We start from the raw sequence: 6,522 nt of genomic DNA on the forward strand, positions 1-6,522 counted from the left end.
ACTCAAATGACTCCACAAGCTAATTTTACATTTATTACTGAACGTACATGAAAAAGTAGGTCACAGTATATTGGTAGTTTATCAGAAAAAGACCCAAATCTCAATGTTCTCCACATTAGAGCAAAAGATGGTGTACTTTTTCACTGAATTGGCCAAATTTTTGCTAATCTGTTAAATCTTTCAGTACACCTTGCAAGTTTGTGTTGAAAGCTATATACGATGTATCAGGTAAAGGGAACTGAAATAAATAGACCTTAAGTGTGAGGTTTTTTAATCTGAATAGGAGTTAGGTTGCATTCACTGTTTGCTGTAGTTATAGGTGTCAGAGGCCAAAATTTTCTCTAGGGTCTCTGTTTTTGTCTCCCCTGTTGCCTTTGGGTTTCCCTAGAGACTTCTCTTACATAAGCAGTTTTTTCCACTGTAATCGCCTGTTATTACACAGGATCCCTGCTGACGTTGTGATAAGGTTTGGGAGGAGGAAAAGCATTCTATAATCCTGTGACTTGGTCTCAGTCTTATAGTGAGCCTGTGCCCTTGGGCTGTGACCTTCCCAGTGCACCTAAGACCCCTGAGACTAGAAGGCTAGAGGGGACTGGAGTTCTATATGTCTCTTCCTCCAAACTGTTTAGACTCTGAAAAAACCCAAGTCCCTTAGGCTCTCGTAAAACAGTTTCTTTTGAGAGCAGTCTTTTGTGAAGAAGAGCAGACACCTCTGGAAATATTTCAAAATAGTTAAGTTCCCCCTCATCTTGCTAGAAACCCAAGAGGAATTCTCTACAGTCTTTATAGTGAAAATGTGGTGGGCTTCTTGGAGGTAAAACTCAGGGACATGTGGGTCCCCACCCTAAAACTGGGCCCCCAGGGTCTTTAATTCTCAAGCTAATCCACACTGAGCTTCCAGCAATAGTGTACATCATTTATAGTTTAAGCATCACGACCAATACTAGCTCCAGTGAAGAGCTTCTGTCCCTGTGCTTCTCCTCCAGGTAACCTGTGGTTCTCTTTAACTGCCCTTTCCTGTTTTCAGGGCAGTGGTTTGCCCTGTGACCTCAATTTTCTGATATATCTAAGAAACGTTATTCTTCTTTTTCAGCTTTTTTTGTTGTTATTAGGATGAAGGTGATGACTTCTAAGCTCCTTCCTTACATGCTGGATTGGAAACAAGAATAAAATGTTAAATCTCTACTACCTGTTCCAATCTAGACAAAAGTCTTACATGGCATCCCAAATGTCCTTATGAGAGAGAGAGGCCAGGGAAGATTCGACACAGACAGAGGAGGTCATGTGGAAATGGAGGCAGAGACTGAAGTGATGCAGAGTCGAGCCCATGATTAGCCAGCAGCCACCAGAAGCTGGAAGAGCAAGGAAAAGTTTCTCGCCTAGAGCTTCTGAAGGACGTGACACCTGCTGACACCTTGATCATGGTCATCTGGCCTCCAGAACTGTGAGAAAATAAATTTCTGTTGTTTTAAGCCCCCTACTTTATGGTAATTTGTCACAGCAACCCCAGGGAACTAATACAAGACATAATATCAGTAGAAAGAATATGCAACCAGAAGCAGAGATTGATAGAACGCATTGATGGTGGAACATTAGGATGAAAATCCATAAAGTCTAGCTGCTTCTATCCATAAGGCTGTCTGAGGTTCGGTTCCAGTTTCCATGAGGCTAAGAAACACGGCTCCTGTTCTTGGATTCCTGGAACATTCCAGCTTCCTTTTATTGCACACGTATCCTCACAATAAACACAGCTCAATCCTCCCCAGTTATCTGGGCAGTAATGACTAAAATTCTATTCTTTGCCACAAAGAGTGCCTAACAGAAATACGGCCCGTTACATCAACATTTTCTCCTGTGAAATAATGAGACAATGAAAATGGTAAAACATTTCATCCTCGCTGAATCACCAGGCCAAAGGCAGTAGCTGATACACAGTAAGCACTCAATAAATGTTTGCTTAAAAAGTGAATTAGTGACCAAATGAAAGAAATAATACCCACAAACATTCATTATTGAGAAACCAGTCTTGAAAAAAAATGAGGGTTATTTTTTTAAAACATAGAAATGTCATTTGATTTCTAAGACATCCCAAAACAAACACTTAAGAAATTAGCTCAATATTTTTAGGTCTCAGCAGGGATACAAATAGTAAAAATGACCCCCAAACATAGTCTAATCTATCCCACTTCTAACAGTGAGCATTCAAAGTATGTGCCCCTAAAATAAAAGGCAGACTGCTTCTGTTAAAAGAAGGAATGAAGGAAGGGAGAAAAGCTAGGAAAGCAAATATTCATATCCTGGATTTTTAATGCATATGAGTTCAATTCTTCAGAGAATTTTTGGATTAATCCTGCTTCAGGGTAGTAGCTGATGGACAGAATTAAATGAAACCCATACGGTATTAAGTAGTCCCTAAATGACCCATATGTCTAACTTGAAAAAACAATGGAGCATTGCTTTGAGCTCATTGCATCTAAGCCATTTCTGCTAGAAGTTAAAAGGTATAAAAACAGTTTGGTAAGTCAATATTAATAAAATTGTATTGGGATATGAGTTATCATTTTCTTAGCCCCATTCTGTCCCAGATATCAAAAGGTCTTCCTGACAATGATTAACATGATAATTCATAGCAAGTTTTAAATAATTTTTAGTTACCCCTTGAATTATCTATAACTTATTCTAATTGTTCAACTTTATGAGAAAATCAGCACTTCCTACCTGCATCTAAATGCACAAGTTCAGCTATCAATATGGATAGATTTCTTCCATATGATTTATTTTAGCTCAGAAAGACAAAGTTGTTCATTAAAAAATGACTTCTTGTTTTTGTTCTCTATATGGATGCATAAATCATATAATATAACAAAGCCATTCTTTAAAGTTGAAAAAGCCATTAAAAAAAAAAAGAGTCTTCCACATTTCTTTTTCCCTCTTGGAGCTTAAAAAAAAATGGTTACACTAATTTTTTTCCCAAAAAATTGCTCCTGGGCTTAACAGCCTGTACAGTAAGTTACATTTCAGCCTTGGGGGGAGATTTGACAAACTGAGTTACACCTTAGAGAAACAACGTTGTAAAGGAGAGCTTGGTACATTGTTGGCCATATCTGTACCACGTTATACAACAATTATGAGACCGAGGCATGAAAAAAATATGTGGGCATTTTTTCAGTTACATTTGGAAAAATAAAAGCATATCCTTATGTGTAAGGTATCAATGTTTACAAAGAGTATCATTTGTTCTCCTAAAGTTTTCCTAAAGACTACTAAAGTAGACACTAGCTCATAAGCGCATTACTCATTAAATTCCCACCAAAGGAAAAAAAAGAGTGTGGTGTAAGCATTTTACGGCATTTTATGATTTCCAAATAATGACCTGCTGCTGTTGAGTCGGGTAAAACAACAGTAAGGCAGTTAACTTACATGTGAAAAAAAGAATCTAGGATTCATATTCATACTCCTCATTGGCAACCTGAATTTAGATTTCTTGTTTATAGCCCAAGGAAAATGTCTCATGCCTAATTCCAGAATCTTCCAAAAAGGAAGCCAGAACAGGCCTCATGATGCCACAGTGTAAGGTCAAAGGGTCACAGGTCACTGCCAACGGATGCCCCTAGGCAGGGGGGCGATTTACAACTGAAGGTGGACATGCAGCCACAGAAACATCTCACACTCCCTTAAACTCATTCTGAAACACACATGGGGAGTTTCCCACTAAAGGAGCGCCCCTCAGGAAAGCAGAGGGCAGTGGCCTTGACCTTGCCTTGGACCCTAACTGTCCAGGGTCGGTTGTGGCTCCACTAATTAATTCCTTGACTTTGGATAAGTTACTTAAACTCTGCTTGGCTAAGTTTTCCTATCTGGTCATGGTCGCAAGGTAATTATTATAATACAGTAATACAACATGCCTCCATGTCTGGCAGGCCCTAGGGAGAGCTGCTTTAATGTCAAATAGAGGGGTCACCCGCACAGCGGTGGCAGTGGAGGGGAGGCAGAGGAAGGGCGCGCCCGCCAGCAGCAGCGAGCACCGAGCAAGCCCCCTGGAGCCCCCCAGATCCCCCTCCATCCCTCTCAGAAGAGGAAGGAACAAATGGTCCCGAACCCCGAGTCTCACAAGGCGGGACCTGGATTCTCCGTCCAGGTTAGATAAAGGAGGTTATTTTCTTAGTGTGGATTGCCGCCTTTGGTAAGAACACGTCCGTCTTGCCATTCCCTCCACCAGTTGTGAAGAGGCTTCTGGGATGGAGGAAACCAGCTGGGGGATCTGGAGGAGCAAGTGGAGGACAGCAGCATGGACAGGAAGAAGAGTGATGTGAGAAAGCAGTTAAAAGTTTGGTGAAGAAGCTAAAGAAAACAGGACGATTAAATGAGCTTGAGAAAGCTATCACCACTCAAAATTGTAATACTAAAAGTGTTACCATACCGAGCAGTTGCTCTGAAATTTGGGGACTAGGAGTACACCAAATACCATAGAGCAGTGGGGTACAACAGGCCTTTACAGCTTCTCTGAACAAACCAGGTCTCTTGATGGTCATCTTCAGGTAGCTCATCGAAAAGGATTGCCACGTTATATACGGCCGGTTATGGCGCTGGCATGCTCTTCACAGTCATCATGAACTCAAAGCAATAGAAAACGGTGAATATGCTTTTAACCTTAAAAAGGATGAAGAATGCATAAACCTTTACCACTGCCAGAGAGCTGAGACATCAGTTTTGCCTCGGCACACTGAGATCCTAACAGAATTACCACCTCTAGATGATTATACCCACTCCATTCCAGAAAACATTAATTTCCCCGCAGGAATCGAGCCACAGTCATTACATCCCAGAAATGCCACCTCTTGGATATATCAGTGAAGATGGAGAAACAGGTGATCAGAGGTTGAACCAAAGCATGGACACAGGATCTCCAGCAGAACTGTCTTCTACTACTCTTTCCCTGGTTAGTCATAGCTTGGATTTGCAGCCAGTTACTATTCAGAACCTGCATTTTGGTGTTCAATAGCATATTATGAATTAAACCAGAGGGTTGGAAAGAACTTCCATGCATCACAGCCCTCACTCACTGTAGATGGCTTTATCGATCCATCAAATTCAGAGAGGTTCTGTTTAGGTTTACCCTGCAATGTCAACCGAAATGCTACAGTAGACATGACAAGAAGGCATGTGGGAAGAGAAGTGCACTTATATTACATAGGTGGGGAAGTTTTTGCTATGTGTCTAAATGATAGTGCAATCTTTGGGCAGAGCCCTAATTGTAATCAGAGATACTCTGGCACCCTGCAACAGTGTGTAAAATTCCACCAGGCTGTAATCTGAAGATCTTCAACACCCAGGAATTTGCTGCTTTTCTGGCTCAGTCTGCTAATCAGGGTTTTAAAGCCATGTACCAACTAACTGGAATGTGCACCCTAAGAATGAGTTTTGTGGAAGGGTGGGGAGCAAAGGGAGACGGTAACAAGTACTCCTTGCTGGACTGAACTTCATCTGAATGGACCTCTACAATTGTTGCACAAAATATTAACTCAGATGGGATCCCCTTCAGTGCGTTGCTCAAGCATGTCATAAAGCTTCATCACCAATCAAATACATCAACAGACTTAATGTAACAACTCTTCTGTCATAGTATTTGTGTATGGTTCCCATGGACTGTTTACTGTCCAAAAATTCAAGAAAGAAAATAGCACTTGAGGTCTCATCAACTAATTACACCTTGTGGAATCTGTTTCCTCTATTCGAATATTAGATGGGAAAATTAGTGTCTAGAAATATCCTCCCATAAAGGAGGAAGAGAAGGTTTTAAAGACTTAATGATGTCTTCTTGGGCATAAAACTCAGTGTCCCCAAGTTTATTAAGAGCAATAGTAGTTGTGTGTACAGGTAATGTATCCTGCCAGTATCACCATATTGTACTGTTTATATACATTTTTAGTTTGTATAAATTAGATGTGTGTGTGCTGCTACTTGGTTTACAGAGTTACAGTACCTAATCTGTTACTCCCATTTCTCCATTATTTTTGTGTCTTTTTTAATATATAATATATACCAAGATTTTCAAATTATCATTTAGAAGCATATATTCTTTGTAGAAAAACTAATTTTTCTGACTTTTACCAAAAATAAACTAGTGGGGGAGAAAAGTGCATTAACTTTCAAAATCCTTAATGCGTTCAGTGGGGTTTAAACATTCATTCCTTTTGTGTTTGTTTATTTACTGCTAAATCTCAAGGAAACCATACCGAAGATCTTTCTAAACCTTTTCTCCATTCCCACTTGTATCCTGATACCAAAACAGAGTAGGATGACATCTGTCACCAGTAATGGGTGCACTGATATTGCCAGCACAAGTTAATTCTGGGGTACATTAAAAATGCATATGGAATAAGTCTCTTTGTCCTACAACCAAATTTTAATAGATAATAATTGACTTGTGTAAATCTAGCAGTCTCTTGGTTTATTCTTACACCTCATAAAAAAGGTATGGTGGCAATATAATTATTCTCAGAGATATGCTAGATATTTATC

At 40.0% G+C, this 6,522-nt stretch overlaps 1 pseudogene; it reads left to right on the forward strand.

The window, feature by feature from the left end:
* Positions 1-3,863: 3,863 nt before the first annotated feature.
* LOC119505989 lies at positions 3,864-5,565 on the forward strand (annotated as a pseudogene).
* Positions 5,566-6,522: the final 957 nt, after the last annotated feature.

This window comes from Choloepus didactylus, chromosome 11, assembly GCF_015220235.1.
Source record: "Choloepus didactylus isolate mChoDid1 chromosome 11, mChoDid1.pri, whole genome shotgun sequence".
Classification (NCBI taxonomy): Eukaryota; Metazoa; Chordata; class Mammalia; order Pilosa; family Megalonychidae; genus Choloepus; species Choloepus didactylus.